Here is a 21,705-nt window from a genome sequence, read left to right as displayed (position 1 = left end):
ATTGTATATAGTATTTTCTGATTATAGCTGATCCTCCCACATCACAGGTGTAAGGGGCTCAGCCCCCCCGCAATGTGGAAAAACCACGTAAAATTTTCGGCCCCCTAGACGGGCAAAGCTAGGAGCTTTACGTTTTCGAGTCATGATTATGTAAGGTATAACACACAACGTTTGCGAGATAAACGTGGGACACAAGATCACTACAGACAATTCTCGACTTATGATGGTTCGACTTACAATTTTTCAACTTTACAATGGTGCGCTATCAATAGACATTAAGTAGAAACCGTACTTCGAATTTTCAATTTAGATTTTTTCCCGGGGAAGCGACATGCAGTTCGACAGTCTCTCACGATCCTGGGTAGCATTAGCGATCTGCATCCCCCAATCTGCCATGTGGACGCTAGTGTATACAACCGATACTCTACAGTATTCTGTGTTGCCAGTGTTTTTTTTTGGATATCCCCCGTATCTACATTGTGTTTTGTGCATCCATCATGCGTGCAGAATGCCCATTTGTGTCTGCTGCTCTTGGTGAGAAGAAGAAGAGAAAGGCAACTACTCATGATAATTGCCCAGTATGAAGGCAGAAAGTCCGTAATGACCATTGCATGTAAACTTGGATTTTTGCAATCGACAATCTCAATCATCTTAAAGGATAAGAAGGGATGACATTCGGTAGGTTAGGTGTATGAAATGCATTTTCGACTGATGATATTTTCCACTTATGATGGGTTATCTGGACGTAAACCCTGTCGTATGTCGGGGACCATCTGTACGTGTGAGAAGATGTTGTACACACGTCACTGAGACCATTTTGGCGTTCTAAACCGCGGAAGTCCACAGTTTGTTTTTTTGCAAAATCTACCTTTTTACAATATTTAACTTTTTTTTAAAAAAAAATGTATATATTTATGGTATTAAATGACAAAATAAATCAATATTATACTTTATTTTACGCATTTTTGACTTACTAAACTTTTTACGTTTTTTTTTCCTTTGCCATGCGCGTCTCCTTCAGTGCTGCACGGTTTCCCACATAAGGCCGCAAAGCTCTCAAAAAAATTCCCACTTAATTGTTTGTTGCCAACTCGTGCAAAATCGAAACTGCGATGTAGAAAGCCATGATGTGGGAGTATAATATATATAAGTATAATATAAATATACAGAAACATTATGTCTATGAGACAATGAAGTGGTTTATACAGGGACACGGAAGGAGTTCTTTAATATATTGTGTTTATATTGTGTAATGTGATTATATTTTAATGGTGTTGTACATACATAGCTCAAAAATGTGCTGCTCTTTGGCTGGTTTAAGAACAAAACCTGTCATTGAATGGTGGTGCTGCGGTTTGCACTGGTACCTCATTGCATCTGTACTGTGTTCAGATCTGAATTTGAATAGGGTTCAGCCTGTAAGGTGTTTTGGTATTTTCCGTGTTTTTGCCAAAAATCTGATATTCAATACCAGCTGTTTCTAAAAATATACACAGAGCACAGGCTTTTTGAAACAAATGGTATTTAAGTGTTTTACGAGTTGTTTCAGCCATAACATTGTTCCCTGTTGTATGGTTTATTTTAGAAATCAAATCAAATGTACTTAACCGTAAATGCCTAAGCATTCTTTTATAGCACTATTAATCTGTTTGAGCCTCTTTTATATTAGGTAAAATCTCTATCATAAAGTTACTTTCGTACTTGCAATCCTTAGAGGGAGATTACCGGATTTAAAACATAAAACTGGAAATAATGCTTGAACTTTGTTACAGTACAAGTAGACAAATAGTTCCATCGTGATTTTGTCTCCAAATAAAAAGACCTTTAAACTGTTTTTTAGATTTTTAATTAATTAAGAGACATGTGGTTTCCTCGTCTGCGTTCTTTCTACGACTTTGTAACTTTCACAATGTGAAGTGTTGTTGTTACTGATGGACACACCAGGAGATTAATTAAGTCAGGCTGATGTGGAGAGCTGAAGGTAAGGACCAGTTCTTCAATTTAATCTAGTGTGAGATGGAGAAACAGTGTTCTGTATGAAGCAGAGGAGTGGTTACAGTGTCACCAGATGTGGGGCACAGATCTGAATATAAAAATGGCTGTAGCGCTGTCAACTGGGAGACCTAACGGTAAAACTGTAACAGTCCAGTCTAAAAAAGGAGCAAGACCTGGACAGGCAGTTGTACTGTGGATGTCCACTGTGGATTAATGAAGAAACAGTAGAAGTGGATCACAAAGGAAATATGCATGGAGACAGGGATAGGTTTAACACCAAGGAGGGAGCAAGCAGAATTTTCAGGTATCAGGGGCTTTAACTTCAGCTGATGAGAGGCAATTCAAGATACAATTACTTCGATACACTTTCATCTTTGTTGAGTTCTGTAGGAGCTTTATGAAATGTCTCAGATCTGGGCATCCTCCACACAGAGGCTCCAGGTGTATAATGTGAAGAACAGTCCCAGTACTAATCACACATCTCTCCTCCTCACATTATTATCAAAGGTAAGCAGATTTCGATGATAGGTGGTTTACTGCAGGCAAGTCAATTAAAGGTTTTTTTTTTTTTTTTTTTTGGGAAAAGAAATTTATGGATTAAAGAAACCATGATGATCTGTCTTCACTGACAGTTCTGAATGAATACTTAAATACCTTTACTAGTAATTTTTTTTTTCTTTTTTGTAATTCTGTTGTACAGCACTAACATTTCTAGGCTTGTATTTATTCTTCTTTCAGTTCATGTGTTATATGCTGTTAAAATACATCAACAAAAGGTGTTTTGAAGAAAATGTAGTCTTTCTCTCTTTTAGATATTTTAGTCTTCAGTTGCTCATTATGTATTTCGAACTTGATGGCTGACCCAAAGATTGCGCAAAGCACTGGTCTGTAGGTGTTTCAGGAACAAGATGCAAATGTTTGTGGGCTGGAAAGAGCAAAGAAGCAGAGGTGATCATTTGAGTTAAGATCAGTAATTTATGTCTGAAATCCAAAAGGAGTTTTTTGCAGAATTCTGATTTGTTCACTTTGCAGTAGCAACTAGTATTGCCGTGGGTTTTCTTTCTTTCTTTCTTTCTTTCTTTACTTAATTCATTTTTCTTTATGTATAATTAATTTACTTTGTTTGTAAATGTTTGCTTTTCTATCTGTCTGTTTTTATTGAAACATTTAAACAGCATTTCTGCCAAAATACTCATTTCCAACACTTGAGTAAATAAAATAAGTCCATGCCAGGAGAATGTAATCCAAGAATACATTTTCTCTGGCTGTCTGTAGCTCAGGGAGCATTATGTAAAGCAATTGTTTTCCCATTAATCTTAAGTGAATTCCTGGTGTGAAAATCTGATTTGATACTTCTTAAATGACTTATAATAGCTGCCTCTTTTCAGTCACTGCCATGGAACAAGTAATAATAGGATCTAAAACCATTAACAAACAAAGCTCTCTTTCTGAATGCATTCTTTAGTTAAATGGTAAAAAGGACATTTAATTGCAGATGAATAGAGTTCTATCTGGCAAATACAATTCATATTCCCCTATTAAAAAAAAAAAAAGGTAGAAATTAAACAGTTTTAAAATCGTCCTGGAAAACATTTACATTTACATTTGGTTCCTGACTTATGAACTTTTAAGTAATGACATTTTTGCGGATACAAACCTTTTCTGGAAGTAAGGGAAACCTTTTTTGGTATTACAGATGCTCCTCTACTTATGATGGTTCAAGTTATGATTTTTCGACGTTGCAATGGTACGATGGCGATATGCATTCGGTAGAATCTGTACTTCGAATTTTGAATTTCAATACATTCCCATGCTTGCGATATGCAGTATGATACTCTCTGTCGATGCTGGGCGATGGCAGTGAGCCACAGCATCCACTCAACTATGCTAGCAGTCTCTATAGCGATCACGCGAATAAGTGTAAACAAACGCAAGTGTAAACAACCGATACTGTGTTGAAAGCTTTTTTTTTCTGCTTTCGCATCCCATCATGTCTACTAAACACCCATGTGTGTCTCCTGCTTAAATTTGCCCAGCTGTAGGCTATCGTAGGTGTTCTGAGCACATTAAAGGTAGGCTATTGTGCTCGGTAGTTGCGGTACTGTATTCTTTTTTTTTACGTACACTTGTTTCACTTACGATGGGTTTATGGGAGCATAACCCAATCGTTAGTTGAGGAGCATCTGTAATTCATGAAATCTGTATTCTGGTAGTGCCATTATTTAACTGATGCACTTTTACAATTCAGCTGTATAAAGAGGCAGATTGGCAAGCTAACCGGGAACATAACCACCTATTCTAATGACATGTCATTCCGGTGGTAATTCATCCAATTTCAACAGCCGCTTCTCCTGAGCAGAGTTGCTGTGAACTGGAGCCTGTCTCAGAAGCATTGGTAACAAGATTGAGTTGGGTACACCCTGGTCATTTAGCATGACCAATTCACCTGAACTGCATGTCAGGAAACCCACACAGGCATGTGGAGTACATGCAAACTCCACACAGACTGAGCGAGGATCAAACACACATCCTCTTGCATCACTGTGAGGCCACAGTGCTACTCGCTGCACCACCATTCCATCTTTTTCCAGTGCTGCAAGTTGATATTACCATTCTGTACATATGTGGATGGGTAGTCAGTAGGTTGTTGTTTAGTGATATAAATCATTTCAAGTCTTTCTGCCAAGCCTATAGTTTATAGCTTCACTAGGTCTCACAGAGCTGTGAGGATAGCACCTCTCTTTTAGTCCAGAATTCAAGAACCTTTCATGAGGATCCTGCAGAAGTAGATTGGTTTCAGGTTACCAAAAAGGAAAGAGCCCTCGAAACATTCATTTTCCAGTTCCATAGGAACAAAGACCTATAGATCACATGTAGTTCAAATAAGTGTAAATGTACTCCAGAATGTTAAAAACCTATATGTGTGTGCTTAACACAGGATATAGAATATTTACCAACAACGCACTGAGTATGACTGGAATAAGGCAACATAATTATTCTTGTTAAACAGGTTTTGACAGAGCCAAAAAAGATTTTTTTTTGCACCTGGCTGTCTGAACAAGTAATAGAAGGAGGAATTTCTCACAAAAGAAATGTTCATATTGTTAAGAAGTCAGGAACACTGGAAATATTATTTTTACTTTCACATTGTTTCAGTCGGCAGACTGTTTTTTCTAAAGCAGCATAGAAATCAGTTAATACTCAGTAATAGTTATTGTTTGTTGAACTATGCAAAAAGAAACATAAAATTTTGGCTTACAAATACAAATATCTAATTAAAATTGAAAGGAATTTAAATAATGAAGCATTTTAAGAGCTGAGTTCCCATGCATGTTTTCATGGTAAGCCCTTAATGATGTATAAACATGATGGTGTTGGTTTTGTGTGCAGCAGGTGAGCACAAACATATGAGCATATACTTTGGACTTTATCTTCATCCCCCAAAATAAGGCGCAAGCCCAAAGGAACAAAGAAAAGGAACATTGCCGTGCTTTTAAAGTACCATCACATGCAAGACTGACTGGGCTAAAAGAGAAATGTGTGACCAAGTGCATGGATGCTCTCAAACTAGTAGCACAAAGTCTTGCAAGAAAATTGTAATCTATTAACTGAGAGCACATTTCACTGAATATACCCTTCGAAACTGGGATGCATCCGATTGCTATAGTACACTAAGATATGATATATTTGCAGAAAAATGAATCGAAGGCTCAGACATAACAAATTCTTCTCGAAGCCTACACCCGAGTCTCACCTTGAGTCTCTTGCGTATCACATGCCCTCAAGCTTGAAGCACAATGCTAAGTTTGAAGGACACCCATATATTAACACGTGATGGAACTAACTAAGCACATGTGCTTATTAAAATGTAGATTAGATATAACATAATCAAAGCAACATGTTTCATTGCTGGAAGCTCAGATACAGAGTAGGTGGTTGTTTGAGCAAGAATAAAGAGCTATAGTTCATTAAGATGAAAACAGTCATCATGCCCTTAATGTGTACTAGTAGGTGTTGCTGTGGTTCACTTCAATGGAGCTGAGTAAAGGCCTGTTTTTTGTTGATTTTTTTTCTTTTTTTTATGTAAGCCAGTTTGCATGAAGAAACACATGTGACTGCTGCTGCAATACTTCTGGTTTCGAAAGACCTGATTTGCTTATTTTCAGTGTGATTTATGCATTCCTTTTTATTTTGCTTAAGGGAACCATATTTCTACTTTACATAATCGATGAAGTGCTGTTTTGAAATAAATCAGTTAAAGCTGTGAAAATAAGAAAATTAAGTATTTGGAGTGCTCCTGTAAATGTGTCTAGCCAATTGATTTTTTTACTCAGTTCTTTAGCACAAATCCAGAGGAATGTGTTGGTGATGGTGTTATGTTGACCACACTGTTAAATCCATTGTTTTTCTCTATATCACAGTTTCAATTGTTTTCTTAAATTTTTTTTTCTTAATTTTTTTTTTGTTTTATTTTATGGGAAAACCTTTGTGGTGTGTATGTATGTGAGGGTCTAGGTTTGTTTATTTTATTCATGCTTTGTGACAATAGGAGGCGTGTTGTACCATTGTTTGGATTGTAGCTAAGTATTACCGTACCCCAGTCTTGTGGATGTTGTCTACAAAAAGGTGTATGCTGATAATAAAACATAGCATATGACAGAAAATACAAATGCGAGGATGCACATACAAAGAAACAAATCACTGAAAAGGACTTGTTTTACTCACGTTATTGTTCCTCAAGATCATTATAAAAATGACTAAACCTAAACAGTACTTAGCTGAAAGATTTAAAAAAAAAAAAAATTCCTTGTCTTCTTTAAACTTCAGTATCTTAACATTAAGCTTCAGTAAGCTTTATACTCCATATACACATATTCTAATTGCATGAACAGTTTTTCTTGTTGAATGGTTTGAAAGTTAATTTGATGGTTGTGGCACTCTGCCTCTGCAGAGGAACAGTATGATATAAAGTATAATTCCATGAATTTCTTTAAAGACCACTAAAAGAAGATAGAGGTTATAAAATTGCCTCTGGGTTGAAATGTATTATTTCAAAACACCATCTAACACAGTAAATCACATAATAATAATAATAATAATAATAATAATAATAATAATAATAATAATAATAATAATAAAGAACAGCAATAGCATACAGATCTGTGAAGTTCCCCTTTGAGCTTTTGATCAGAGAAGAGTTCCTTACATCATACAATTAGATTAATTTCTATTGCAGAGCTAAATCTTTAGAAACAGTAATACACTGACACCTTATAATGCCTTCTGTATAGCTGGGGTAACTTATAATACCATACTGCTGGTATTTACACAACTAGAGGGCTTCTAGGAAGCCGTGCTGTTTCATTCACAAAACGGTCATGAATGTCTAGTGATCACATCCATCACGTGTATGTGTCATTTTGCTTTGTCCCTTGTGTATCTGTTTGTCGATTTCATGTGCATTTGCAATCTCAGACAGCAGTTCGCAAAACATCTTCTTTAGTATTTCAAGGGAAGCTTTCAGTCAGCAGATCATGGGTGACCTTTCAGTTTTAAAGAATGGGCTTTCTTTTTGCTGAGCAAAAAAATGTGCTCATGTGTCCCTGAGGAGAATGAGCAGCCGCATTGCTGTTCCCCAACCAGACCTGAATGAGGAAAGAAGAACAATATAGAGGGAAGGGAAAGGGGAAACCACTGTAAGTAGAGAATAAATAAATCAAACAATGGTACCCTTAAGAGTGTGTTTATTCAAACGAATATCCACAATACCAGATTTTCTCACCCATCATGGTATGTCAATGCACTTGACCACCTCTGAATCTTTACTCGGCTTACTTGGTTTGTTTTTGAAGGATAGATGCCTGTACAGGAGGTTGGCATGGTACACTGTGGACCCTTACGTTGCATTGCTGCATTGCCGCTTGTCCTTTGCAACTCCTGGGGGTCCTTGAAAAGGCAACAAAGTGGAAGGAAATGCCTTCCTAATTCATGAGTTTTAGATGCTGACGAGGCACTTTGACTTTTCTGTGAAATTATTCCAGACTGAGAGAAAGCGTGTAAACATAGTATCTGTTAATACAGTTGGATGCTTAAAGGACATGTTAATTTCATAATCGTGCCATATTATGCTGTCAATATCCTAAGTATGTATAGGAGCAGCTGGTAGCATAGTGGTTAGCGCTTCTGGCTTTTGACCCGCAAGTTCAAGCCTCAGTTACAGCTGCAGTACCCTTGTGTAAGGTCCTTACCCTATGAATTGTTTCAGTAAAAATTACCCCAGTGGGGTAATGGGTTGGTAATTGTAAAAAAGACATCAGCTCAAAATGTAAATTTCAGACGGTACTTATTACATATATTTGAGAGCATTTTATACAGGTGTATTGAATGCCTGTGTAACCAAAAATTTATTTAATGTGTTAATGATTAAATAGCAAGAAGGCTAAAGATAATGACTTCAATTCAGTTTCCTCTGAATTATAATTCACGTTTCAAATACAATATGAATTGCGCTCTGTGCTTCGTGATTTAAGATTGATAATTGTTTGTTGTGTTTCATAAGGTATTATTTTTACCAATCCTTGTTATTATTAGAAATACATTCCTGGCTAAAAATGTAATTTATAGTTGCTTATTATGTTAAAACGGGGTTACAGTGGGTTTGACTGGGTCCTGCTCTCTGGTGGGTCTGGGGTTTGAGTCCCGCTTGTGGTGCCTTGTGATGGACTGGCGTCCTATCCTGGGTGTATCCCCTCCCCCTCTAGCCTTACGCCCTGTATTGCTGGGTTAGTCTCTGGCTCCCCGTGACCCTGCATGGGAAAAGCGGTTTCAGACACTGTGTGTGTGTGTGTGTGTGTGTGTGTGTGTGTGTGTATTATGTTAAAACTCTTCAGTTGTGGCATAACGTTATTCACATAAAATGTCTGGAGCATATATGGCTCTGCTGCTTTCAATATACTCTGAAATACAGTATGTGGGCTGTGAAATTCAACTTTTGGATGACTTCTTGCAGTTTCAGGTTATGCAGGGCAAATGGCAATTTGAATCTGTAGTTATTATGGTACTATTATTTTAATGTTTCAGTGTTATTCTGTGACATTTGTCTGGAAGCATATGCAATGTACTGATCTTTAAAATTACATTTTTGAAGAAAAGCTCAATAATATCCACAATTGAAAAGCCATTTAAAAGCTATAATTTATCCCATCTCTGTGCTGTCTTTTAATACTTCTTTGAATCCAGCCCAAAAAAATAAATATGTTCATGGTGGGGTTAGTCGCATTTGGCCTGAAGAAGATGTGCAGTTGATTACAGTTTTTGAGTAATGCAGTTTTCTATACAGCTGTGTGACATTTATCAAATAATGTAGAACTGTATGAAATTGTTAAATCTGTGAATTTAATCGTTACTATTTAATGGTTCCTATCTTACAACTCTCTCATACGTATTATCGAGTGTGGGTCTTATTGAACTGTAAAACTGGAAATTTAGAGTGACATCTGTCAGACTGGCAGTGTTATACATCATTCTTATAGTCTTATTCTGTTATGGCCTTACCAAGTGCAAATATGAGTTTTAGGCTTGCAGAATACATTTTGTCATCTATCCAATATATGCCTGAGTACCAATGAGAGATATAAAGATCGACTGGCAGAAGTTGAAATTTTTAAAAGCAAACAGCAGTGTTGTGGGGACCAATGTTTTTAAAAATCATTCTGTTGTTCATTTACTTTATGAATTTCAAACTGCTGTGCCGCAATACCACAAAGCATGTTCATGCCAGTGGAGAGATCAATACTAATTGTAATCATAATTGATGTTAACTATGAATGTAGTTGGGGGCATGGTGGCGCAGTGGGTTGGACCAGGTCCTGCTCTCCGGTGGGTCGGGGGTTCGAGTACCGCTTGGGGTACCTTGCGATGGACTGGCGTCTCGTTCTGGGTGTATCCCCTCCAGCTTTATGCCATGAGTTGCCGGGTTAGGCTCTGGCTCCCTGTGACCCCATCTGGGACAAGCAGTTCAGAAAATGTGAATGAATGAATGCAGTTTTGCTAAATTCTCTCTCCAGAGCATGTGTGTGCAATTGCGTGTATTTATAAATTGCAGAGCCATGCTGATATATCCAGGAAATCTTGGCTTTTTTGCACCGTCAGTAGCAAACAATCAGTTCCTATATTGAAATGTGAAGTGATAAAACACATGGAATTGTCTTTAAATACAACATCATGACAAATTAGTATACAGTAATTATGAGATTTGCCTTGCTTCTTCTTGTTATTAATGCTTGTTATTATTATTATTATCATCAGTGGCAGCAGTAAAGGATTTACAGCAAATATCAGCAATATAATAATTGCAACTACAAAAGATCCATTAACAATACCCTCTTGTTTAGTGTAGCAATGCAGCAGTTCCTAGTCTGTCCTAGAAGGTGTGAGAAAGGGCGCACACACACACACACACACACACACACACACACACACACACACACACATTCATTCACTTACACCCATAAAGGACAATTTAGAGTCACCAGTTCACATGAAGTTCACATTTTGAAACGCACATGAGCACTAGGAAAAAATGCAAACTCTGCACAGACTGAGCCTCATTCAAAATCAATATTCAAAATCACACCCCCAGGAGCTGTGAGGCAACCACTGCCCTACTGTGACAGCCAAGAAAAATAATAAAACAAGAAAGTAAAAAAAGAAAATGATCTTAAGACAAATGATGAGATGGAAAAGGCAGAAGGGGATAGAATAAAGGGGAATTTCAGTGCATGAATAATTTTGAACTTGTGAGTTTTATGCCCTTTAAGGTTTCCAGAGTACTTCAGATATTGTGGTTTTGGTTTTCAGTTATATTTTATATTATGTTTAAAAATAAGACATAAAATGTCCATTTTTCAAGGAAAACATGGCATAGTTGTGTTTCACGAACGCATGATCAGTTTTTTTTTTCATTTAAATTAATGATAATGAAGTTAATGAGAATTCTTTTTACGTGCACATCTTCAAGAAATTACACTCATTACCCAAAGAAAGCCTGAACTTAGATCTACTCCTCAGACACCCTCTCCAACACAGCAGTTCGAAAAGTTTCTCCAAAAAAAGATCTGCACTGACCTTATGTACTTCTTATGTGGAGAATTCTGGGCCTCTTTTTAAAAGTTCACTGTCTTAATGAGGTTTGTTCCAGCTTTGATACCAGCAGTGGATTATGTAGCAAAGGTGCATTCTTGCGAACATTTCAAGTGCAGCACTTGAAATCATATGAATATCAACCAGATGAATATGCTATCTCTTTTCCAGCCCAAAATTCATGTAATAAAAGCCTACTGTCTTACCTCAGGAAAATGTGCTGCAGACAGGCTAATGATGTAGTTTTACTGGAGCTCAGCTGAAACAGTGATCCCTAAAGCAAGAGGAGTTGGGAAGAAAAGGGCATGTCATTTTTGATAGATTTATTGAGCAGAGGCCAGAGGTAGGAGTGGTTTTATATTTAAGGAATGGCCCACAACTCTGACCCTCTTAAGCAATTCATAAATTTTACCCCTGGGTTGGCTTTGACCTTTTCATTTGTAATTACGAAAAGGAGCAGAAGCTAGGACACTTGGGGTCAGAATCCAATGGCAGGAATGCAAACCAGGCTCCTGTAGCCTGTGTCTCCCTGTCCCAGTCATTCTGTCAATACCGGAACCCCAGACTAAAGGTTCCATTGACAAGATGTCTAATGAAGAGGAGAAGGCAATTCTTTCAATGGAAATAGTAGAGAAGGGCACCACTGGGAGACAGTTGCCTTTTATTCCATTAAATACAATTTCCGCTGTGTGCACATTGGTTTCTTCCGGTTCTCGCAGTCCAAAAGTAGTATTTCAGATAAACTGGTGACTCTACATTGTGATCAGTGTGGCCCTGTGTAAGTGACTGTGTGTTTTGTGTAATTGCTGTGCCATATTCTAGCATCACATCCAGGATATACCCCACCCTATGCTTCTGGGGATTGGAGTCACACCATTATTATCCTCTAGAGGATAAGCAGTGTCCTGAAGTGAGTGGGCATAGTTACGATTTGCCTTCAAGAGTCACTGGAATTGCAGCATTATTTTAAATTATGCAAAACTTATTATCAATGGGCTTGTACTAAACTTGCCTTTATGGACTGGGCTTTTAAAATGAAAAGAAAAGAGTTAGTACTGCAGTAATTATTAGTGATAGTGACTTCACTTGGATGTAAAAAGCTCCAGTACAAGGCTAAGATGAAGACACTGAAATGATCCAGGGATCTTGAGGCTGCTGTAGTCAACCACCCGTCAAAATGCTGCAAACTCCTTGAAGAAGAATGCAATGAGCAGCAGACAGTACTGACAGTGACGTCACCAACATGTTGACCTAAGACTGCCCTAGATGCCTGACATAGGGCTCAAATCTATAACCCCACAGAATGTGTTGCTACAAAGATTGGGCTGCATAGTCATTTGTGATGATATTGTAATCAACAGTAGAATAAATACGCACACACATATCGTCTGAACCGCTTGTCCCATAACGGGGTCATGGGGAGCCAGAGCCTAACCCAGCAACACAGGGGATAAGGCTGGAGGGGGAGGTGCCACACCCAGGACGGGATGCCAGTCCATCACAAGGCACCTCAAGCAGGACTCGAACCCCAGACCCACCGGAAAGCAGGACTCGGTCCAACCCACTGCACGCCCTGTAGAATAAATAGCACATTTCAAATACATGGTGGAAGCAGTGTAATCTTTGTTCTTGTTAAACTGACATTAGGAACACCATTTGTGAAGGGGTGTAATACCTTTCTGGGGGACACAGGGGGCACACGCCCCCCTTTCCGACTTTTTATTACTCTAAATTTTTCCAGGAAACAGCGTCTAAGAGGAAGATTATAAAAATCTAGATGAGGACTGCGAGCAGCTTCATGTTGGTTCCTGCTGTATGGAGCTAGTCAACAGGCATTTGGCTTACTTGACCCAGAGCTGTGACTCATGCATAGCTCTTATATCATGTGGATTAGTGGTACTGTATTTTCCTGTGTAATTTACTCTGTTGAACATGATTTTCTGGCAGTGTATGTTCGAGTTTTATTTCATCCAAATATCCTGGTTTTCAAGGTTGTCAGTGAGGTTTTTTATTGGTGAAAACTGAATGAAAAGCATGTACTGTATTTTGTGTTTTGAAGTGTGTTCCTTCTCATGGAAGACATTGATAACAGCTCCTCTGCTTCTCTGTCCTTTATGGGGCGTATTGTATTAATGTAACGGTGTAACTACATGGTTTAAGAACATTCAGATATGTAATGCTTTAGGCTTTTATGCAAGGTGGAAAATCTGCTCTCTGTTTTTGTCTGTGTTGGAAATATTTTAAATACCATGTATTTCATGTTGGGGATTTATTTTGCTCATTTGTATCTGTACAATTGTGCAAGTAGAATGGGTTGCAAGGTCAGTATCGCCAATTATTGTAATAATGTATTTTTTTCTGGAATTTAGAAATACATGCCTGGAGCACTGTGATTACACGGCAGGCTGGAGCAATTCTTTTTTTTTTTTTTTTTCAGTTTAATATTCATTTAATATTCATGCCATTTGATTAAAAAACTTCTAGTAAGGGGAAAAAAAAACTTTGGAGACAGCTTGGTTGCTCATTGGATGCTTGACAATGATCAGACCATAGCTGATAGTAACATTGTTTCTTATGGTATAAAGAAATTTTAATAACTGTTAAATAAGCTAGTGTGAACTGGAATATTACTTATCATTATCTAAATAAATAAGTAAAAAATAAAAAAAATGCACAAAATGTATTTTCTATGAGATGTACATCGCTTTGGAGAAAAGCATCTGCTAAATGAGTAAATGTAAATAAATGTTATTGTCATCCTTTTGCTTATTGCATAAACAAAACCATTTTTTCAACTAGAATACACTCAGCATCTCTTTAAATATACAGTACTGTGCAGTTTTAGGCATTGCTGTAAAGCGATGGTGCTTCAAAAAACAATACCATGAATACTTTTTTACTCATTAACTATCCTAGAAAGTGGGGGGTGCGGTGGCGCAGTGGGTTGGACCACAGTCCTGCTCTCCAGTGGGTCTGGGGTTCAAGTCCCGCTTGGGGTGCCTTGCGACGGACTGGCGTCCCGTCCTGGGTGTGTCCCCTCCCCCTCCGGCCTTACGCCCTGTGTTACCAGGTAGGCTCTGGTTCCCTGCGACCCCGTATGGGACAAGCGGTTCTGAAAATGTGTGTGTGTGTGTATCCTAGAAAGTGAAGTAAAGAGAAAAAACCTCAGTCAAATCAATATTTGGTGTGCCAACCTTTTGAAAAAAATCACCAATTAGGTACACTTGCATGCAGTTTTTTGTTCCGTGTAGGTTCTTCCAAACGTCTTGGACAACTTGCCACAGTTCTTCTGCAAACATCAGCTGTCTCACTTTCTTCTGTCTCTGCATGCAATACCGCATTGGCTCTGTGATGTTTAGATTAGGATTCTGTAAGGGCCATACCATCTGTTGCAGGATTCCTTGTTCTTTTTTGCTGGAGGTGGTTCTTTATGACTTTGGCCATTCATATGGGGTCATTGTCATGCTGAAGAATGAATTTTGGGGTCATGTGTGATGGGAAAGAAACTGCCTGTACTTCTCAGAAGTGAGGAGGCCATTAATTTTTACCAAATCACCAACTACATGTGCAGGAATGCAGCCCCAAACCTGCAGGGAACCTCCACTGTGCTTCATCGTTGGCTGCAGACATTCATCCATGTAGTGTTCTCCAGCCCTTTGGCTGTCAAACTGTCTTCTATTAGAGTGAAACATTTCACATTTTGACTCATCAATTCAGAGCATCTGTTGCCATTTTTTTGCACCACAATCCTTGTGACTTCTAGGTGAGTCGCTTGGTTTTGTTTCCAACTCAGAAGAATGGCTTTTTGGTTGCAACTCCTCCATGAAGACCACTTCTGACTAGACTCAACACTATGAATCGATGTACCAGGGTCCCAGTGGATTCTGCCAGTCCTGAGCTGATAGCAATGATGGACATCCAATTTCAAAGGGAAGTAAGTTTGATGTATTTCTCATCTGCTGCGCTCAGTTTCCATGAATGACCTGGTCAACTGGACCTGGTCCCGTGCAGAGTTTGCATTTTCCTCTGGAATAACGTTTCTTGCCCCTTTGTTTGTGCTTCTGCAGACAAGCTTGGGCAGCACATCTGGAAAAAATTTCTGCTTTGGAGGGGCCTTACCAATGCAGAATGGCCACCTTGTGTCTTGTTGCACTGTGCACTGTTTCCATGGTATAAAATTTGAAAGTTAAAACTGCCAAATCTTCCGCAACTTCGCATTTTTAGTATGGCCTTCACCCCATTTTATTCGCTCTACAGAGCTGTTTCCATTTCAGTTAATCGGTTTGGTCCAATCTACACTATATGTCACTGATCATTAACCTTTGTTTGTTCTATTTGTTTAATTGTACACTGGGCTATGTGCCTACAAATAACTCAAGTTTTTTTTTTTTTTTTTTTTTGTCTGGAAAGTTGCAAATATGCTGTGGATTTTTTCTTATTTATCTGCACTTCAGGAAAATATGTGAGTTGTTAGCATTCTTTCTCCATTTAGATCAATGGAAATAGTATTTGCTAAATGGAGATTGGTTTAACAAACAGCTTTCACAGGGTTAATGCTGATGGTAAATCAGAAGAAATGTGCTGTCTTCCTACATCTCTTATTATTCCTCGTCTTCCCTTGTATCCTTTTGTACTTGCATTTCCAATACTCCCCATGCTTTCAACTGCAGTTCTTTTCTGTAGATGAGCTGTTGTAATTTGAGAAGATTAAAAAATTGTGATAAAAGAATCTAAACGCTTAGTTAAATTGTTCAGTATTTTTCAGTTTAGTTGAATGTGGAGTTCTGTCTACAGATAAATGAGCAATTGGCAACTTCATTTTCTCACTTACTGGTGTTGATGCACAGGCCTTAACCTGCTTAGCACATTCAGTAATGCTTTGCTTTTGATAAATATCTTTGAACACCTGTGAAGCAATATCAGTGTGGTGCATCTGTGAAATTTGATCATTGTGAGTCCTGCAGGATGACAACATGTGAACCTTTTACAAAACAAATATGACATATTTGAAAACTGAAATGTTTTCGATGGTGTTATTTCTGTCTCTCTGATTTGAGATGTAATAACCAATCAACTTAAATCAACTTAATCAACTTCTCTGTGGACAGCTGCTAGAGTAGTGGTTAGGGTTGCTGCTTTTGGACCCACAGGTTTGATCCCCACCTCCAGCTGTAGTACTCTTCAGTAAGGTACTTACCCTAAATTACTCCAGTAAAAATTACCTACCTGTATAAATGGGTAAGTAATTGGGACCTTAACATTGTAAGTTGCTTTAGAGAAAAGCATCAGACGAATGTAAACTAAGGGTGCAGGGACTGCTGTATAAACTCCTGTGTAGACTTTTTGGCCATCTCTGTCCAGTATCATGTTTCGGATTTCATCAGCTAAAACCAAAAGTCAATATAGCAAAATACAGATACTTAAAGCATCATGCCATACTAAAAAAGGAAATGGTTGCCCTTATTAAGTTTCCTGTCCTAATTTGTTGCATTGCATTGCATTACATTGTCTACAACCGCTCGTCCGAAGCGGGCCGCAGTGAGCCGGAGCCTACCTGGCAACGTAGGGTACAAGGCCGCAGGGGGAGGGGACACACCCAGGAGGGGACGCCAGTCCGCCGCAGGACACCCCAAGCAGGGCTCGAACCTATGGTAAAAATTAAGTGTAATTTGTGTATGTGACCTGAAACTGACCCAGGCGAGAGCAAAAGTAGCTCAGGTATGTGCCCCAGGGTGAGGGTAATCTCAATCAGTGTCAATCAACAAAATTCCTTGAAGGCAACAAAATCCTTTTAAGGCAATTATGACTGGAAGCATAACAGTGGAGTAACACGAATAGCAGGTGAGAAAATAGAACCCCAAAGTAAAGGTCCACGCCACCGATAAGAATTAGGCAGATCATAGCAGGTGGTACCGTGACTGAAGGACCTTTAACCAAAACAGCTGAAAAAAATTATAGTGGCGCAGATCCAAGGGGGAATCTGAATTATGTAAAAAAGAGAGTGTCCGGTTACTCCGAAATTGTATAAAAGGTACTGTTTGAGAGTTGACTGGCAGTTGCTCTGCAGACCAACTCGGCTTTGTTACTTTGTAATAAAGTCTACTTGCATTTGCAAGTTACGCAAAGAGTCTGGTGTGTTGTCTCTGGAAAACACAACAAACCCCAGACCCACCGCAAAGCAGGCACAGTCTCATAATTTGTTTCCTTGTTATTTGGTTATTCTTTAGCTAAACAAAATCTGTTTTCATCGGTAAGACTCTGAGGTCAGATTCACAATAAATGTGATGTGCTTCATCAAGATCCTGATTCAGACAATGATGTCAGCACTCAATGCATGCTGCAGAAAGATGTCGCACAGGGAGATGTATGTTTCTGATGGAGGTAGGAAAATGACTGCCTTGAAGGATCTGTGACTGCTGTGTTGGTGTGAGTAGTGGGAGTAAACCCCAGGAGAGGCAGTTACTCATTCAAGTACTTGTTCCTTTGAAAAAGTCAGTGAGGAAATCTAAGGAGCATTGATTTTGCTCTGGTGCCCACCTTCTGACAGTGAGGCGGCAGCCCCTCAGAGTGATAAAATGGAACAGTTAAAGATGGAAGTAAACGGTTCTAAAAATGATGATATGTCTTCCCTTCCAAAGAGCTGTCCTTCCACAGACAGTCAAAGAGGTTCCTGCAAATAATTACAAAACCATGCCAGCAGGACCCAGAGGCGCAGTGAATGTTAACCTAACTGAACTTACAAGACATGTCTAAGTGGCTATCAGTATGGCTTATACAGATGATCCCAGACTTACGATGGGGTTACAATCTGATAAACCAATAAGTCAAAAATATCGAAAGTTGAGAATGCATTTAATGCACCTAACCTACCGAACATCATCGCTTGTTATCCTTTAAGATGGTAGGAATTGTCATTTGCAAAAGTTCATGTGCGATGGCCATTACGAGCTTGCTGCCTCCATCAAAGTCAAAGTGGCTTTATTGTCATTTCAACCATATGCAGCTGGTACAGTATACAGTGAAACGAAACAACGTTCCTCCAGGACCATGATGCTACATGAAACAATACAAAGAATTTACACAGAACTACATAAAGTGCAAGTGTGCAAGACGTGTGCAAAACAACACAAGACAGTACAGTAATTACTAAACAAGAAACAAAAAACACAGTAAAAAACAGAAAATATTACAATATAATAAATACTATAGATAGTGCCTGCTCTCTGGTGGGTCTTGGCTTCGAGTCCTGGTTGGGGTGCCTTGCGACAGATTGGCGTCCCATCTAGTAATTAGAGTTTGTCCTCAAAAGTAAATGCCCTCCTCTTTTTCTTCTCACCAGTAGCAGGAGACACAAATGGGCGTTTCATAGACATGATGGATCACGAGAGAGTATTGCACCGCATATCACTTGCCCGGGAAAAAATCAAAATTCAAAATTTGAAGTACATTTTCCACCGAATGTCTATCACTAGTGCACCATCGTAAAGTCAAAAAATTGTAAGTCGAGGAGCATCTGTAGCTGGTGCTAGATGATGAATGGCAAGACACATACAAGCCAACAGGGTACCCACCTCAGTGCACCAGCTGTATGCAGAATCTCATCAATCCATGAAGCAGATGGGCTAGAGCAGCAGAAGACTCCTTCTGTCAGCTCAGAACAGGAGTTCTAGTGTACACTCCCTCACCAAATCTGGCTGAAGTGTGGAAGCATTGTATAGACAGGACAGTTTATATTGTGAAACAATGTTGGCAGGGTCAGAATGCAGACAGCATAAATCAGTGTATGTGTCCTAGCTCGTGTCAGTGGTAAAGGTTAGTAATGGTTCTGTAATGGTGTTGGGAGTGATTCTGTGGTCCATATTAGGCCCGTAAGTACCAAAGTGAGATTTTTTTTTTTTTTTTTTAATGTTACAGTGAACATTTCATCCCCTCATTCTACAATTTTTTAAAAAGATGATTCTAACAGAAAAATAGTGTGAAAAAGGTAGTACAATCATAGGATGGTTCTGTAAACATGATCATGATTTAGTGAAGGACAAAAAGGGTTACCTTTCTCATTTCTTATTTACGCAGGAATGGGCGTCATGGCAGCACAGCGAGTAGCGCTGCTGTGTCACAGTGCCTGGGTGGTGCAAGAGGGTGTGGGTTTGATCCCTGCTCAGTCTGTGTGGGTTTTCTTTGGGTGGTTCTGTTTCCTCCCACACTCTGAAGACATGCTGTTCAGGTTCACCTATAGTGTGTTAGTGACAGAGAAAGTGTGTTCCACTGATGTATGGATGAGTGACCCATTGTAAGTAGTGTATCTAGCAGTGTAAGTCACCTTGGTGAATAAGGTGTGTGGACTGATGGCACATAATTGGAGATAACAGGATTCAGATGTGTTTGCTCAGTATAAAGTTTTTTGATGTTACACAGTGCATGCTTATTTTAACACTGTGCAGAATGATTTGGTCACACTTTTGAACCTTTGAATGGTGAGGTATAAAGATGCTACACAAAGGGAGCTTTTCCTACCATTGGCTTATCAAAGGTATCCTTGCTGTAGTAACTCCTTTCTGTAGGAAAAAGCAGAGATTCAGCTGGTATATTTATGTTTAGAAGAAGTATTGAACTATCTGATTCAGTTTCATAGTGTAAGAAATTATGTTTACAGTCTCTACAGTTTAAACGAGATAATGCATGATAAAATACTGCGATAAAGTAATTTAAAAAAAAAAAAGATTAACAAAGAACTGATTATTTTAGGTTCACTATTTTACATTTATTTCCTCTTATTGGAGTTACTGGAGATACCCCTCAGTTGAGTATTCTAACAGTAATTTGAAATTACATATTGTTTAATGTTAAAATTATAGACAGATATGTATTCCTTTAGTGTTAGTCAATTACAGGTGCGTCATTGTTATTTTCTTAAGAACCTGTTATGACACAAGAACACTGAGATGACACAGATACACTTAATTTCCCAGGCTGATGTACACACTATGTTGAGTCATAGTTAAATTAGACAAAAACCTCTTGGGAATTTTATGGAAAAATCCTTTATGAATAATGGACTAGAGGTGATATGTTGAAAGCTGATAATGCCAAGGTAGAGAGGAGATAAACGAAAAGGTTTCCTCTGTCAAAAAATCTGACGATTCAGTTTTAATTCAAAACTCTTTCAAATTTCAACTGTCAAGATTTGGGTAAGGGTACACAAATATAATATGATTAATTTTTCAGCAGAACATAAGATAGTATAACTTTTTCACGACAGCTCAGTAGTATGTCATGTTAGAAGGTGACATGTTGTTTACAACACTTCCATTCCAAAATCAACCTTTATAATGAAATATTTTTATTATTAAAGTTTCAGTCAAATGAATCACCTCAAATATTGAAATAAGGTGATGTTTTACAATGTGTTCCATTTTCCTTTCTTTTAAAAAAATTAATTAATTATTAATCTCGCTATTTTTTTTATTTATGTATTTATTTATTTGGGGGGGGGAGGGGAGCATTGTGGTGCAGCAGATTTGGCCTGTGCCTGCTGTCTGGTGGGTCTGGGGTTTGAGTCTCACTTAGAGTGCCTTGCAACGGACTGGCATCTTGTCCTGGGTGTGTCCCTTCCCCCTCCAGCTGTGTGCCCTGTGTTGCCAGGTTATGCTGCTGCTTGCCGCGACCTAGCTTGGGATAAACGGTTTCAATGTGTGTGTATTTATTTATTTTTTTCAAAAATATCTAATATCGACCCCGTATGGGACAAGCAGTTCTGAAAAATGTAAAAAAAAAAATATAGAAAAAATATCTAATATTAAAAAAAATATATACATGGTAAGATGCACTAAACAGTCTGATCGTTCCAGTGTCTGGTCAGCTGAGGTTCAACCATACACTGATTAACTGTATAGTGAAGTGATTATTGTCACTCCCCTGACAGCTCCCCCTGAAAGATCTGCCAGTCACATCTGTATGTAGTTCCAGAAAGATGAATAAAGGAGGCCATGTGACCTCAGTAACATTGCAAAATGTCTTTGATAACACATGCCTCCCATCGCTCTCCTTCTTATTTCCGGTTACAATCAAGTTCCTCGCCTTGACTTGGGCCCTCAGCCTTGATCTTGACCTCAAACTGAACCTGGACCTCAACTCCTCTTGATCTCAGCCTCGATCCTCACCTTTGGTATGGACCATGAATCTTCACAGAACCTCAACCTGGCTCAGGGCATTGGCCCTACTTCGTGACCTCAGACCTCGACCTGACTTCAACTCCTACGCCTAAAACCTGACTTCCATCCCAAATAACGTATATACAACTTTTCCTGCCTCTTCATGTCCCTTCCTGCTTCAGTTTCTGGTTTGTTTCGATAAACGTTCCATTTGGTTCCAACCCCAACTCCATCATTGTGTATTCTGTAACAATTATGGATTTGCAATTTAAAGATTTTTCTTCAAAATGCCCCATTTCTATTACTCAATTTAATTCTATATACTTCTGTGTTACCTGTAAAAACAAACAAAAAAATTTTCATGTTACTGCAATTGTGAAATGTACAGGTATCCTTTGACACATAAAATTAGCCCCTT

At 38.6% G+C, this 21,705-nt stretch overlaps 1 protein-coding gene across 3 annotated transcripts in view; it reads left to right on the top strand.

Moving 5' to 3' along the window:
• LOC108938382 (EGF-like repeat and discoidin I-like domain-containing protein 3) overlaps positions 1 to 21,705 on the top strand; it is a 124,009-nt gene that overhangs the window by 44,691 nt on the left and 57,613 nt on the right. The window lies entirely within an intron of this gene.

Source organism: Scleropages formosus, chromosome 17, assembly GCF_900964775.1.
Source record: "Scleropages formosus chromosome 17, fSclFor1.1, whole genome shotgun sequence".
NCBI classification, from domain to species: Eukaryota; Metazoa; Chordata; class Actinopteri; order Osteoglossiformes; family Osteoglossidae; genus Scleropages; species Scleropages formosus.
Note: the sequence above shows the minus strand (reverse complement) of the source record. Positions and strands in the feature narration are given on the sequence as shown.